This window comes from Dama dama, chromosome 15 (assembly GCF_033118175.1).
Source record: "Dama dama isolate Ldn47 chromosome 15, ASM3311817v1, whole genome shotgun sequence".
NCBI classification, from domain to species: domain Eukaryota; kingdom Metazoa; phylum Chordata; class Mammalia; order Artiodactyla; family Cervidae; genus Dama; species Dama dama.
The window spans coordinates 35330494-35347910 of NC_083695.1; the positions used below are offsets into that span (position 1 = coordinate 35330494).

Below are 17417 nucleotides of genomic sequence, written 5' to 3' on the forward strand. Positions count from 1 at the left end.
ATGATGTGGATTCTTAGTGCTGGCGACTCCTGGGTTGGGACGAGCAGGGCTCCAGATGGAGCCTTTTGTGGAGGGCTTCCTTTCATCCTTGGCTGTAAGCAGCCTGAGCTGTTATATTATAAATGAGTAATTTACAGCCTCCTCCCCAAGCCTTTCTTTGTAGGCTGTTTCATAGACTTTGTTACCAAAGGTTACCAGCATGCCTGGTGCCTTTGATTTTTGCGGACACTCTGGACCAGAGAAAACAGTTGTCGCCTTGAGCATCTGCACGTTGCCTTTCACACGTCCTGCAAATGGGTACCTGCCAGTCCTCTTCCCCAGATGTCCTGACCATTGATTTTTCACTGCTCGCTCTCGCAGTTATTTGCCAGTGTGAGGCCAGGACGCTTAGCTCTCCACTTTAATTATTCATCCTTATGAAGAAAAATTTCCCTCGCCTGCTTTATCCTCCTCCAGCCCCGACCTGAGCGCATGTGGACTCCTCCTTCCTTCCCTCTCCGAGTGCCTGGTGTGTCGAAGGGTCTTTAACCAGGGCGCCCATTCCGTTTATGCCTTTAATATGCATTTTGTGTTCTGCCAAGGGGGTCAGAAGGGCACATGGAGAAGCCAGATGGCTTACCTCTTCCCTCAGGAAAGGCGCTGCTATTTGGTTGGGCACCTTCCCAGCGCAAGGCAGGGGAAGAGTTTCAGGGAGAGTGGATCCAAATGCCACCGTCATCTGAGGGTGCAGCTCCAAGTTCCTCTTGGGCTGTACTTCTCTGTCCTCCTCTGCCACTTTCAGGAGTTTTCTGCCAGAAACAGCATTTTAGGAAATACTAAAAAAAAGTGGGGGGTAGGGAGGGAGGGATGGGAAAAAGCAACCCGTTTTATCGATGACCTTTGCTCAGACACAAGTTTCTGTTATTTTTATCTGACTAAAGTAAGAAACCATAATCCATGGATGAAAAGACAGTGGACAAACTCCATGAAGTCATGAACACCCTGAGGATGTATTTTTCCCCCCCATTTCTGGCTTTTAATTTTCCTTCCTGGCTGCCGTTCCCCAACTTCAACTTTTGAAAAGCCAAGCAACTAGCCAGGCCCGGGGAACTTATTTGTATGCAGCACAAATTTCAGAATCTGTTCTCAGCCTGTGCCGAGTGAAAAATGGCCTGCATTTTCTTGATAGCCCATGTGGTTGTAAAGAATAAATGGCTAATGAATTACAGATGAACATTGACGCAAATTAATCTTCCCGCTGTCCCTGGGTTATATGGCAGCCATTTAAAAGTTTAATCAATACACTAAAGTTGAAAACATGCAGGCACTGCAGTTGTTTGGATGTAATAAACATCAGAGGGAACCGGGAGGTTTGCACTCAGTCCATGTATCATAATGACAGCTATTTATGTTTAATGGACTAAATATTTTTTATTGGAAGGGAGCAAATGTCAGCTTAACTTTGTGAGCCCCGCATTCAACTTTCCTTTGAGGTTGGTGAAAGACGGCTGACGTGTCATTGGAAATGAAATGTTAAGGGGGGAAAAAGCGCAGCAGAGACAAAGCGAGGAGAAGGCGTCGTTTGGAGACGTGATACAGCGCGAACATTCTGCAGCAATTCATTAAGGAGAACGTAAACTCTGATATTTCTAATGTTGCTGTAAAATGGTTTATAGGAACAACCTTAATGGTTATTAGGGAAAACAAGTGCCCAGATCTGCCAGATATGCCGTTCTGTGCAGGCTTTTGTTTGAAAACTCTTTACCAGGTCATATTTGCTGGAGATTTATAATTAGTCCTTTTTCTTAATGTGAGAAGTGGGGGAGAAGCAGCCTGATGGCTCTCAGCCCTTGGATTCCACAGATCTTTCCTTTTGAATGGTGTCCAATGACTTTAAATAACCATGTGTTCTCTTTTGGAATACTTATATCTTAATTACTTTTCAAGTCGATATTTTGAAGCTCTGCTGTGAGTCTGGTAGAGCCATGGAGGCTTAAAGATAGAATGGACTTTGCCAGTAGCCATGCCATCATGCTGGACAGAAACAAGCTGATATAAAAGGAGGGAAATAGCTTTGTCTAAACAAACAAACAAAATGTGTGTGTGTATGTGTGTGTGTGTGTATACACACACAGTTCAGTTTGCATTTTCTTTCTTTTTTCTCCCAAAGTAAAATTGACAAAGTATGTTATTCCTGTGGAGCATGGGGTACTGGAAAAAGGCATACACTTTATAAAAATAATTAGAAACATTTTAGACAATGGAGAGCATGTTTTTAATGTCCCTTTTGCATCCAATTGCCTCAACCCTCTTCAGTGTCTGAGGGTTGCTAAAAGTCCTCATGTTTGATGGAAGAGTTTTGAAAAAAATAGTTATCAAGGTGGCGCTGTGAGATACCTAGCTATCCAGTAGTCAACTCTTTAAAATATATATGTATGTGTGTATATATATTGTATATATATTTTTAATGTATAAGAAGATGCCATATGTATGTATATATGTATATATGCATGGTCATGTATATACATGACACACATGTACATGTGTGTGTATACACATATATGCCATATATGTGTATATATACATCATATATATGGCATCTTATGCATTTATATATATATTATGTGTGTGTATATATATGTATACATTAAAAATTTTAAGGACAAGAATTTTTATTCTAACTGGGACTAAGATTCAGAAGTCAGCACCATGTGACATTAGGTTAGTCAACGAAACTAATGGATTCTCTGGCCCTTCATCTTCCTATCAGCAAAATGATGAGATATTTTTCATTCTGAGGACCAAAGCATCACTCACTGTTCACCATGATGATGTCCCACCCTGCTGCTTCTCATGCCTCCCTCCCTTGTGGTCCCTGGACTCGGCTTTATTTTTCCTCCCAGTTCTTTTTCTCCCAGGTAATTCATTTATTTGTCTGTTCATTTTGTGTTTCCACTGTGTTACTCTACAGTCCGTGGTGTGGGAAAGGAGAACAGGAATGGGAGGAAGCAGGAATGTGATATTTTGCTTAGCTTTTAGAATTCCAGGGTTTGGCCCATAGTAGGTTCTTATAAATGGCAGTTAAATGAATCTCAGCCTATTGTTTCTTATTGCCTTTAAAATAATAACTACAGCCAGTTTTGGATCATCTATTATGATTTCTCAGCATAGTGTTAGTCTTCATGTTCTCAAAACAGCTACTACTCTGCCTGGAATCGTTTTACCAGTCTGGACAAGATGAAGAAGGTGGGTCTTTTCCTGTATGGCATTCACTTTTTATTTGTGGGTAGACAGCTTCCTAAAGGCATCTGCCTATTCCTCATTGCCCAGACCACATCACTGGAAGGCTGGAAAATCTAGTATTTTAGTTTTTATATTCTTACTGCAAAGGAAGGTATGATAAAGGAGAGTCAATCCATAGTGTCTGTTTCATAAGATAAATCACACTTTTTGTGTCCCTACAAAAGACTTGGAAGTTTGTTAGATGTCCATTTGTAGAGCAATTTACATCATCTTTACAACCCCCTTGTTACAGAAGAATATTTATTCACATTATCTTAGAAAGTGGTAGAGCTGAGATCTGAAGCTATATTTGTCTGAAGTAGAAACTTTAGGCCTTTTCTCTAATGCCCTGTTATTTTAGCTGCCATTTTAATTTCAAAATGAAGGATGGCAGGGCTACCAGTTCACAATGAATATACTGTCTTGTGAATTCACTTAGTACACCGAGTCTCTTTCTTTGACAGTTAAGTAGGTGGCATCTTCTATCCTTTTATATTCAACCTTTGAACATTTTATACAAAGTGGTTAAGAAGGTGGGCTCTGGCATCTGTCTTGATTCAAATCCTGGCTCCATCACTTACTGCCTAGAACAAACTGCATAACCACTCTGCTTTAGTTTCTTTATCTTTAAAATGGAAATAATAGTAGTATCTACACCATGAGTGTTTTCAGAGGATTAAGTGCTTAGAACAGTGTCTGGCACTCAATAAATGTGGATTATTGTTATCACTGTTATTATGCATGTTCACTGTCTCTGGTTTTGTTTACAAGATCAGATTGAATTTTGAGGGGACAGGATCATGTTTTATCCCCCTCTTCATTTTCCCAAAATGCTTAACAAGTTTCCAGGCACATTTTTACTAAGTAAAAACTCATTCTAGGACAACACTGCATAAGTTCAAATCCTTGTTCCTTTGATTTAACATCTCTTTGCCTCAGCTTCTAAATCCAAAAATGGGGAGACTAACGCTATCTACTTCACAGGGTCATTGTGAATATCGAATGTGATAATGCACTTAAAGTTTTTAAAGTAGTGTTTAATAAATAGAAAACACTCAGTGTTAGCTGTAATTATTATAATCATTCATGGATTACTAGTACTCAAAGAGTGAAACTCCATGGGATATAATCTAATCTGTAATGATTCTAAAGGAAATTTCTCTCAGGCAGTTTAAGGTACATGATTATTAAAGAATAACCATATCTTTCTGGTAAAGCCATGTTGAGTCTACCCTGTGATCCAGGACATGTGATACATATGAGAGATGCAAAAATATATAAAACACAGTAGAAAACCCAAGTGGTGATGAAAATAAGCAATGTTCATCCTCAAAAGTAACGCTTCAAAAGTAAAACTACCCTGGGATATAACTTTTCCATTTATTAAGCTAGCTTAAGATAATCGAATAAACCATACTTTGTGCCATTGAATGGATTGAGTGTATGGCAGTATGTTTTAGAAAACCATTTTGACCCTGTGCATTGAGGCTAGAAAATATTTGGATCCTTTACCTAATAATGCTACGTTAGGAATCTGTCCAAAGGAAAGAATCTGAAATACATAAACAAATCATCTTTATACATTAAAATCTTCAGTGTAGTAATGTTTATAACATCAAAGCACAGAAAACAGTCAATATCATAGGAATGCTAATTATGACACATCCACAGAGTGCACTGTTATATAGCATTCAGTGCTGTTTAAAATAATTTTAATGTAGCAGTCAAACATTTATTCAATAAAAACAAATGAAAAAAATATATACATGAACTCATCAATATTTATGACATAGGGGTAGAAAAAAGACTAGAAGTCAAAACATCAAAGTGTTAACTGCATTTTAGTTCTGGGCATTGAAGTTATGCATGAGTTTTATTTATTTTTCTTTGTACTTTATTGTTTAGCAATGAGCATATAATAAAACTTAAAAACAAAGCCCCCTAGAACAGTATGATTTTTATTAAAATAGTTCTAGAAAAAAAGTAGTGCTAATACAAAATAGGATTTATATAAGTTAGGAATTGTATTCAACTGCAACTAATAAACACCCTCAAATAGCAGTCACTTTAATAAGATACTTTCATATAATATGAACCCCAGATGCATACCATCCATGGCTGGTATGATACCACCACAAACTCAAGCTTGTTTTATTTTTGTTCAGTGTTCCAACAGACCAGCTCCATCCTCTAGTTTGATTTATGGTCACAATATTGTTGCTGTAGCTCCAGCCTTCATTTCCATGTTCCAAGTAGCGGAAAGAAAGAAATATCAAAGTAAGAAGGATATTGCTCCAAAGCAAAGCAGTTCTCTTTTAACAAGATGCCAGGTTTCCTCTACAGCATCCTGCTTTATCTTATGCCCTCCATCAGTGATCATGTCCCTGAGCTCAACCGCCTAGGGTGTCTGTGTGAGATAAAGGAGGAATATGGATGTTGGGTAGCTGACCTTACTTTCTGACTTTATTTCCAACTCCGCCACTTATCCGCAGGTTGATTTAACCAAGTCTGTTGCATCAGTGGCACCAAGGAGGCCTCAAGGAACCTTTTCAATATTGCACCATAGGCAACCATTATCATCAATTGTGCTTTGTATACAGGATGAATCCTATTTGCCACTCTAAGCCCCCGGTTTCCCTCATGCTTTCATTTCCTCACCTTTAAAATAGGCATAATGAAATTTTTATTGCCTTTTAGTATTGTTGTAAAATAATATGGTTGTATAATTGTGAAAATCTTTTTGGAAAGGGCGACTCTGTTATGCAAATATAATTTTTATAAGACTAGTAGCTAATAGAAATTGAGTGCTCACTCCATGCTAGTCACTTTGGGGCTTTTTATACACAATATCTCATTTAATCTTAGGAATTAGATATTACGAATATCCTAATTTTTCAGGTACAGATATTGAGACACAAAGAGATTTGAACCCAGGTTGTTTGGCTCCTGAGTCTATTACACTGGTTCTCAAACTTTAGTGTGCTTAAGAATCACCATATACTTGTTAAAGATACAGGGATCTAGGATCAGAAGTCAGATTCTGCAACAGGTAGGCTTCCAACTACACTTAGCTGGTCTCAGTTCTACCAACTGTAAAGTCTTGATTTTCCAGCAGTGTGGCTGTGTACCTCAGAGACACACTGCTTCCAGCTCCTGAATTCTGCTCTAGCCTTTCCCTGATCTTCTCTGTCAAGGAGACCACATCCATTTGAGCGGCTATTTGAGTAGCATGCCAAGTATCTGGGAAACTTTGTTATTTCACCTGGGAAACAGGGCACTCACTTATGAGGCTACACCTTCTATTTTGGGTACCTTCAGAAGTGACAAGACTTGGACCAATAGATTTTGTTTTTTGGATTTTCATTATTTTTCAAAGAGAATGTCTTTGAGGTCAGGCATGAGGACTGATGGACCAAGGAAAGAAGAGCAGTTAGTTTCCAGGAAGATCAGGAATATATACCAAGCTTTCTTCTTGGCCCATGAGTGATAGATGTGCAATGAGAAGTTCTATGTTTGCCATTGGACAGGCTCCTCAGGACAGAAGACAAGTGTCATTTAAAGATCTCAGGAGACTCGTTCCCTTACTGAATTCAGGAAGAATATCAGAGCAACTGAATTTTGGGAGCATTTTCAGTTCTTTTTAAAACTGTTCTGTCTTGCCATGGGTAAAAACCATCATGTCAAATCATATGTTGTGATATATTTGAGCACCGAGGGCTGTAGGGAGAGGGAATGAAAGCTATGGATAAGGATTTGTATGAACCATATTTTAAACCAAATTGATAGGCTTAAGGGAGAACACAAAGTCCCTTAAGGACTCACAGATTTGAGTTCTGTTTGGATCCATTTTATAGGCCATGTGTTAAAAAAAAAAATGAGGGAGCAAAAAATGATACTAGTTATCTCATAAGATTGTTTAGAGGACCAGGTGATGACATAATCCATGTAAAATGCTCATTACAGAGCATACATATAGGAAACTCAATAAAGTTAACTCTGATGGTCATGAGGAGAAGGGGGGCAAGAAATCTGCTATGATTTTCTTCATAAAATGTCTTTCAATTGAGGATTCCCACTGTCAACAGAAGCTGTCTTTATAACTAGAAAATTCATTTTTAAAATACTATCATGAAATGAAACACAAAACTTTATTGAAATAAGCCCAAAGTCACAGAAACATTGCTCATTGCATACTTCTCTGGTGCATCAGTCCCTTAGGTGATCTTTGGTATAGTGGAAGGAGCACTGAATTTGTAATCAAAAGAACTGAAAGCTAACCATAGCTTTTCATTATAATATTTGTATCTCTTTGAATTTATTAGTTACTCTTTCTAAGTCTCGCTTTCTTCTTCTGTGGACTAGGGACAATAAAGCCTGCCTAGTGGTCATAGAGAATATACAAGATGATGTATTTTACAGTACTGTATATAGTGTCTTATACATAGGAGGTGATCAAATTAATAATCGGTGGTGTGAAGGGCTATGGCAGTTCTCCAGAATGAGCTGTGCTTCTGGGGAACAGTCTCCATGTCCGGGAGCATGCCTTGATGCAGAAGACAATTCTACAAAAACAAGATTCAGAACTGAGAATTTCCTTTTTAATGTTAGAATAGCTGGCCTAAGGACTTACTGTTCCATGTTTGGGGGCAGAGATTTTGCTATGATGTTCTTCTTAGTGTGAGAAAAAGATCTTCCAGTCCACATTATCACCCAACACAGTGCTGCTCAGTGAATCCCAAGTACTTCCTGCCCTTGGGAATCTACCTAGTGTTTTTCCAGTAAGAAGAAGTATCTGCTCTGTGCTGCAGCTGTCAGGAACTTTCATTGCCTTTAATATCCAAGAATGGATTGCTAGATATCATACCACATGTGCCTGTAGCACATGAGCATGGGTAATTCAGGATGAGAAGATAATGCATATGTGAATTGAATAACAGGAGTGACAGTGAATATCCTCTCATTCCTGATGGAGGAAAAGCACTCACTCTTTTAATAGTGAGTATGTTAGCTGTGGGTTTTTTTTTAATAGGTGACATTTATGAGGCTGAGGAATTGTTTCATTTATTCCTGTATTTGAAAAGTTTTCATTGAGATGAATGAATGTTGAATTTTGTCATTTTTTTTCCTGCATTGTTTGACATTATTATACTTACTCAGTCGTGTCCAATTCTTTGCAATCCCATGGACTGCAGCACGTCAGGCTTCCCTGTCCATCACCAACTCCTGGAGTTTATCCAGACTCATGTCCATTGAGTCAGTGATGCCATGCAACCATCTCATCCCTGTGGTCCCCTTCCCCTGCCGCCTTCAATCTTTCCCAGCATCAGGGTCTTTTCAAATGAGTCAGCTCTTCGAATCAGGTGACCAAAGGATTGGAGTTTCAGCTTCAACATCAGTCCTTCCAATGAACACCCAGGACTGATCTCCTTTAGGATGGACTGGTTGGATCTCCTTGCAGTCCAAGGGACTCTCAAGAGTCTTCTCCAGCACCACAGTTCAAAAGCATCAATTCTTCAGCACTCAGCCTTCTTTCCAGTCTAACTCTCACATCCATACATGACTACTGGAGAAACCATAGCCGTGACCAGACAGACCTTTGTTGGCAAAGTAATGTCTCTGCTTTTAATATGCTGTCTAGGTTGGTCATAACTTTCCTTCCAAGGAGCAAGCGTCTTTTAATTTCATGGCTGCAATGACCATCTGCAGTGATTCTGGAGCCCCAAAAGATAAAGTCAGCCACTGTTTCCACGGTTTCCCCATCTATTTGCCATGAAGTGATGGGACCTAATGCTATGATCTTAGTTTTCTGAATGTTGAATTTTAAGCCAACATTTTCACTCTTCTCTTTCACTTTCATCAAGAGGCTTTTCAGTTCCTCTTCACTCTCTGCCATAAGGGTGGTGTCATCTGCATATCTGAGGTTATTGATATTTCTCCCAGCAATCTTGATTCCAGCTTGTGCTTCATCCAGCCCAGCATTTCTCATGATGTACTCTGCATATAAGTTAAATAAGCTGGGTGACAATATACAGCCTTGACGGACTCCTTTTCCTCTTTGGAACCAGTCTGTTGTTCCATGTCCAGTTCTAACTGTAGCTTCCTGACCTGCATATAGGTTTCTCAAGAGGCAGGTCAGGTGGTCTGGTATTCCCATCTCTTTCAGAATTTTCCACAGTTTGTTGTGATCCACACAGTCGAAGGCTTTGGCATAGTCAATAAAGCAGAAATAGATGTTTTTCTGGAACTCTCTTGCTTTTTTGATGATCCAGCAGATGTTGGCAATTTGATCTCTGGTTCCCCTGCCTTTTCTAAAACCAGCTTGAACATCTGGAAGTTCACAGTTCACGTATTGCTAAAGCCTGGCTTGGAGAATTTGGAGCATTACTTTACTAGTGTGTGAGATGCTTGCAATTGTGCGGTAGTTTGAGCATTCTTTGGCATTGCCTTTCTTTGGGATTGGAATGAAAACTGACCTTTTCCAGTCCTGTGGCCACTGCTGAGTTTTCCAAATTTGCTGGCATATAGAGCGCAGCACTTTCACAGCATCACCTTTGGGGACTTGAAATAGCTCAACTGGAGTTCCGTCACCTCCACTAGCTTTGTTCGTAGTGATGCTTCCTAAGGCCCACTTGACTTCACATTCCAGGATGCCTGGCTCTAGGTGAGTGATCACACCATCATGATTATCTGGGTTGTAAAGATCTTTTTTGTACAGTTCTTCTGTACATTCTTACCACCTCTCCTTAATATTTTCTGCCTTTGTGAGGTCCATACCATTTTTGTCCTTTATTGAGCCCATCTTTGCATGAAATATTCCCTTGGTATCTCTAATTTTCTCAAAGAAATCTCTAGTCTTTCCCATTCTATTGTTTTCCTCTATTTCTTGCACTGATCACCGAGGAAGGCTTTCTTATCTCTCCTTGCTATTCTTTGGAACTCTGCATTCAAATTGGTATATCTTTCCTTTTCTCCTTTGCTTTTCACTTCTCTTCTTTTCACAGCTATTTGTAAGGCCTCCTCAGACAGCCATCTTGCTTTTTTGCATTCCTTTTTCTTGGGGTTGGTCTTGATCCCTGTCTGCTGTACAGTGTCATGAACCTCCATCCATAGTTCATCGGGCACTCTGTCTATCAGATTAGTCCCTTAAATCTATTTCTGACTTCCACTGTATAATCATAAGGGAATTGACTTAGGTCATACCTGAATGGTCTAGTGGTTTTTCCTCACTTTCTTCAATTTAAGTCTGAGTTTGGCAATAAGGAGTTCAGGATCTGAGCCACAGTCAGCTCCCCATCTTGTTTTTGCTGACTGTATAGAGCTGGTCCATCTTTGGCTGCAAAGAATATAATCAGTCTGATTTCGAAGTTGACCATCTGGTGATGTCCATGTGTAGAGTCTTCTCTTGTGTTGTTGGAAGAGAGTGTTTGCTATGACCAGTGTGTTCTCTTGGCAAAACTCTATTAGCCTTTGCCCTGCTTCATTCTGTATTCCAAGGCCAAATTTGCCTGTTATGCAGGTGTTTCGTGACTTCCTACTTTTGCATTCCAGTCCCCTATAATGAAAAGGACATCTTTTTTTGGGTGTTAGTTCTAAAAGGTCTTGTAGGTCTTCATAGAACTGTTCAACTCAGCTTCTTTAGCATTACTAGTCGGGGCACTGACTTGGATTACTGTGATATTGAATGGTTTGCCTTGGGAATGAACAGAGATCATTCTGTTGTTTTTGAGATTGCAAGTACTGCATTTTGGACTCTTTTGTTAACTATGATGGCTACTCCATTTCTTCTAAGGAATTCTTGCCCATAGTAGTAGATATAATGGTTATCCAAATTAAATGCACCCATTCCAGTCCATTTTAGTTCACTGATTCCTAAAATGTTGACATTCACTCTTGCCATTTCCTGTTTGACCACTTCCAATTTGCCTTGATTCATGGACCTAACATTCTAGGTTCCTATGCAATATTGCTCTGTTTGGACCTTGCTTCCATCACCAGTGACATTCCCAACTGGGTGTTGGTTTTGCTTTGGCTCCACCTCTTCATTCTTTCTGAAGTTAGTTCTCTACTGATCTCCAGCAGCATATTGGGCACCTACTGACCTGGGGAGTTCATCTTTCAGTGTCCTATCTTTTTGCCTTTTCATACTGTTCATGAGTTTCTCAAGGCAAGAATACAGAAGTGGTTTTCCATTCCCTTCTCCAGTGGGCCACATTTGGCAGAACTCTCCACCATAACACATTCATCTTGACTGGCCCTACACAGCATGGCTCATAGTTTCCTTGAGTTAGACAAAACTGTGGTTCATGTGATTAGACTGGTTAATTTTCTGTGATTGTGGTTTTTGTCTCTCTGCCCTCTGATGCCCTCTCTCAGCGCCTACCCTCTTACTGGGGGTTTCTTTGACCTTGTATGTGGGGTATCTCCTCACACTCCTACTCCTGACCTTGGCACTGGAGTGTCGAGCGGCGGTTATGCGATGCTAGAGTAGCCCGTGGCTGAGAGGAGATACCCCACATCCAAATTACAATGAAGTGGGAATAATAATAATAATGAAATGATGGGCTATGATACAGTGAGACATGGGTGTTGGATGTATAATAAATAGTGCACAGGAAGAACAAAGAAGAAGCCACTAATTCTGCCTGAAGGAAATCTAGGTTAACTGTCTAGATCTTTGCCATATAAGACTCAAGTTCATGTTTGTTGTTATTGTGGTTGCGACAGCTTTTGTTGCCTTTCCACAGCCATGTTGGCCTCCTGGAACATTTCACTGTCATCCAGGAGGTTGCAAATTCATTGTTTTAGTTAATTAATGGAGGCTTTTTGGAAATTAGTGCTCTCCTGTTATTAATTTTCAGTTAAAGTTATCTATTGTGATTTCCATTTTAAAAATAGATGCTGTCTACTTGATTTGCTTGTTACTCTTTGGTAGTAAAATATAGCTATAATGGCTCTGTGGAGTTGTCAGTTATTTAAGTATTCATGCATATTTAGGTAAAGCCTGGATGGCTTGGAATTATTTTAACATGACTAAATGTGTCATAAAAATTTTTGCTCCAAGAGTATGCTGTAAATGCATATGCTCAATTTAGGGAACAAAATAGAACTTTAGGTTTCAAAACATAAATGCTTAGCACATATTGTACTTATTTTTCCCTGTGTGCTGAGCACAGTGCTAGGACCTCAAAGACTGCATTAGACACAAAAGATTACCTACTCTCATGAAACTTGGAATCTAGTGGATATTCATTTATTCATTAACCTATGAATATATACTGAAAGGCTTCTAGTGTGTCAGACTCTATTGACAGATGGTCTGCTTTGCCATACAGATGAAAACATCCATGTACTATTGTATCTGGTACATAGTCAGGCCCTAACAAATACTTAACTGACTCTAAAATTACCCTTTCAACTCTCTTTAACATATGAAAATATTTTATATTAAGAAAGAATATGGAAGGACAAACTGTTGTTTTTGCTCACTCATATACACGTTTTCTTCCTGTTTGGGGACTACAATACTAGTCTTCATTTCACTCAACCCTTGCAGTTACATATGGTTAAATGAGTATGTTTTAGTCAAAGCAGTGGAGGTGGAGTTAGTGGAGGTGATGGTGTCATTTCTAACCAAGGCTTCTGAGAAGTGGCTGTTTGTCCTTCACTTTTTCTTCAATAGGACTGATACATGTAGCAGGACTTGGTAGGAGATGGGAGAACTACAAGGATCAGGCATGGCAGAAGATTCCTGGAGGAATCTGAGTAAGGAAGATATAGACTTCCATTGTGTTAAGCCACTGAAATTGTAGGGCTTGTTTGTTATAGCAGCTTGCCTAATTCTTACTAATACAGTAGTAGGACAGTTATAAGATGGCTCATTCCTGTAAGAATTATGACAAATTGTCAAGGCATATCCAAGGTAGGCTATCATTTGGCAATGATAATACACATTATTTAGTAGATGGTATTTATTCTTCAAAGTTATCTTACTGGGCATGAGAGTTGTGTAGACGAGGATTATTATTCTCATTCTAAACATGAAAACTGAGGTTCATCAAAGTCATGTGACCAGCCAAAACTCTGAAGCCTAGAATACAGACGAATCAGTGCTAGCACTGAGATACTCTGTTTCTTATTACTGTTCTTTTACTCTCTACTACCTTCATTATAGATTTACCACCTTTGTTATTAGGTTGGTGCAAATAAAACTGTGGTTTCGGACCATGAATTTTAAATCATTATAACTAGGCTCAAACACATCTTTATTAATCAGAATAGGAACCATTACAATCAGCACATTCTTGCCAGTGAGAAATAAGTTTGCTTATTCTTGTAGCTTAAAAATCCATGCCTTGGGATTCAGTGAACTCTTGGAAAACATTTTCTACATCTTGCAGTTGTGAAAGTATTTTCCCTGCAAAAAGTTGTCGAGATGCTTGAGGAAGTGGTATTTGGTCAGCAGGAGGTTAGGTGAATATGGTGGAGGAGGCAAAAATTTGTAGCCCAATTCGTTCAACTTTTGAAGTGTCAGTCATGTAATGTTTGGTTTGGCGTTGTTGTGAAGAAGAATTTGACCCTTTCTGTTGACCATTGCTGGCTGCAGGCGTTGCAGTTTTCAGTGCATCTCATCAATTTGCTGAGCATACTTCTCAGATATAATGGTTTCGCCAGGATTCAGAATGCTTTAGTGGATCAAATGGACAGCAGACCACCAAACAGCAACATGACCTTATTTTGGTGCAAGTTTGGCTTTGGAAAGTGCTTTGGAGCTTCTTCTCTGTCCAACTACTGAGCTGGTTGTTACCAGTTGTCATACAGAATCCATTTTTCATCACACATCACAATCTCATTGAGAGATTGTTTGTTATTGTTTAGAATAAGAGAAGACAACACTTCAAACTGATTTTTTGATTTGCTGTCAGCTCACGAGGCACCCACTTATCACGCTTTTCCACCTTTCCAATTTGCTTCAAATGCTGAACTATAGAATGGCTGACACTAAGTTCTTTGGCAACTTCTTGTGTAGTTTTAAGAGGATCAGCTTCAGTGATGCTCTCCGTTGTTGTCAGCTTCCTAACTTCTGATGACCAGCCACTACTTTCCTCATCTTCAAGGGTCTTGTCTTCTTTGCAAAACTTCTTGAACCACCACTGCACTGTACTTTCATTATCAGTTCCTGGACCAAATCTATTGTTGATGCTGTGAGTTGTCTCTGCTGCTTTACAACAGATTTTGAACTCAGATAAGAAATTCACTCAAATTTGCTTTTTGTCTAACATCACTTCCGTAGTCTAAAATATAAAATACACAGCAAGTAATAAATCATTAGTAAAAAAAAAAAAAAGTGAGAAATGTATATTAAATTAATGTATAACATAACCACATCTACTTAAGAATATATTCCAATATCAAATGGCAAAGTTCAACAGGCAAAACCTCAATTACTTTTGCACCAACCTAATATATTTGTATCTAAAATTATTAGTGATTTGTTTTTACATTGTATCTATTTGCTTATTGCCTTTCTTCTGCCACTAGGTTGAGTGTCCATGGGCTGAGACTTTATCCACCACTGTATCACCATCTGTGAGAACATTAACTGGCACACAGTATGATCTCAGTTAATAATTGTGTGGTGGAAGAAGCATAACTCAATAATTTCTAATAACCTGTATTAGGCATATTATAATGCAAATTAAGCGTGAACCTTATACATTTTTGTGAAGGCATGATGGAAGGAAGGAAGGAAAGAAGAAGGGATTATGTTGGTCTAGTATCTAATCAAAATTTGAGTTTGCTTGTTAAGTCTTTTTTTAATCCAGTTCAGTGGTTCTCAAGGGTAACCTCCAAAGTCTACAGCATCAGCACCGCTAGGAAACTTGTCAGAAATGGAAACACTGGAGCCCTCACCCAGACCCACTGAATGAGAAGTTGTGTGGGCAGCCCCTGTGATCTGCAACAAGCGGTCCAGGGGATTCTGAAACCAAAGCATCAGTGATCTAGAACATACCTCCCACCCTTCCTCATTTTCATGACATTTAGTTTCTTTTTTTCTTTTTAAGGCCTGGGTCAGTTTCATCGTAGAATGTCCCACATTCCAGATTTTTATGATTGCTCTCTTGTATTTGGTTCAGGTTTAACATTCTGGCAAGTATGAGAATATTTCATCATGTTGAGAAGCACGTGATATTTAGCCATTGTTTTTTGTAGTAAATGCTAAGATTGATCATTAGTGAACATGGTTATCACAATTTTAATGTAATGTAAAGGTATATGTTCCCCTTTATAATGAATAAGTAACCTAAATAGAGGCAATTTGACACTGTGTGATTATTTTCTTCCTTGAAAAATTTCACCCAGTAGTTGTCACATCAATTGATAATTTTTGCCTGAATCACTACGTTGGAGTATGGTGATTTTTCTAATTTTGCTTTCTTTCTGCATTAAACAGTTGATGTTCTTTAAATAAGAGCTTTCTGTCTTTTCTTACATTTATTTCTTTATGTGTTTAAGTATCACTATGAATTTAAATTTTTTAAAATTCAATGTGGCAAGTTAATTACTATCATTATTCTCTTTGATATTCAAATAGTGCCAAATTGGGTCAGAGCGAGCCTCTTTGAGCCACTGACTGTTCTCTGCATTCTGGAACAAGATGTTCCAGGCTCACTTGTACATTTCCTGCCCACAAACTGAATTAGAAACCAGGGTTTCTTGAAGAAACCCTGGTTATTGGTAGAAAATACTTTTTGGAAACCAGTGTCCAGATGCTAGATATCCTACATCAATATGTACACACATGCATTCATACATGTATAATTTTTAATTATGATTTCTTATAAATACCCCAAATTTAAATTCATGGAGTCACCTTCATCTTCAAATTCTTTATCTTCATTTCCTTCTTCTCCTCCTACCTCTGTCTTCCTCCACCCCTTTCCCTGTCCTCCTCCTCCTCCTTCCTCCTTCTTGCTTCTCCTCTTCCTTCTTCCTTTCCTCCTTTTAACTTCAAAGCCAGTGGCATTGCCTCTCTATGATTGTTATTCCATATCTCCCTCTTTGACCACAGCCTTTAAAATTTCTCCCTTGAAGGACTCACATGATTAGACTGAGCCCACCCAGAAAGAACAGGGTGTCTGCATCCTGGGTCTGTGTCCTTAACCACTTCTACGAAGTCCCTTTTGCCATGTAAGGTATCATATTCACAGGTCCTGAGGTTCTTAGCACGTGGACATCTTGGGGACCATTTTATGCTCTCTACATCTTCTTTCTCTCTTTGTTTTGTTTCCCTTCTCTCACAGTGAAAACTTTGACTTCCAACCACTTCATTATATTTGCACATTTCCTCTATCCTACAATATATGCAGAATAACTGGAGAATTATAACAGCACTAACAGTAATGACAATAGGCCTGCAAAGTAATGCTCAAGCTTTCTTTTCAGTTTTTGTTAGTGATGGTGGTATGCTCAGATATCTCTCACTCAGGTGTACAGTTAAAGGACTGTCAGTTTGGTATATGGTTAGGTTCATTTCTTTTGTACCCAGTTTTAAGGTTTGTTTTTTACCATCTTTTTTTAAAATTTATTCATTTATTTTTAGCTGTTCTGGTTCTTCATTGCTGTGCTGGCTTTTCTCTAGTTGCAGCAAGCAGGGGCTATTTTCTAGTTGTGGACGCAGGCTTCTCATTACAGTGGATTCTCTTGTTGCAGAGCATGGGCTCAAGGGTCATGGGCTTCAGTAGTTGCAGCATGTCATGGGGCACAGGCTTAGTTGCTCCACAGCATGTGGGATCTTCCAGGACCAAGGATCGAACCTGTGTCTCTTTCTTTGGCAGGCAGATTTTTACCATTGAGTCACCAGGAAGCCCCTTCCCATCCTTTTTGATTTATTATATTTTTATATGCAAAATACATAAATTTAAAGAGAGATATATCTAGAGGAGTCCCCTCCCAATACCTTTCCCCTGCTTTCATCCATCCATCACATATATCATTCTTAGTAGTCTATGTTTATGCTTTCTGTGTTTCTTTTTGCAAAACATGTATGAAGATGTGTGTTTATTTTTTAAGCTTATTTTACTCCTTTCTTACCTAAAAGTCTATGTACATTTTTGCTCCTTGCATTTTCACTTAGCCCTGTATACTGAGTCTGTTCT

The 17417-nt window shown here is 38.9% G+C and overlaps 1 protein-coding gene across 3 annotated transcripts in view; it reads left to right on the top strand.

The window, feature by feature from the left end:
* The window catches only part of LRMDA (leucine rich melanocyte differentiation associated), a 1173646-nt gene that overhangs the window by 1100907 nt on the left and 55322 nt on the right, over positions 1–17417 (top strand). The gene's annotated exons all lie outside the window — the stretch shown is intronic.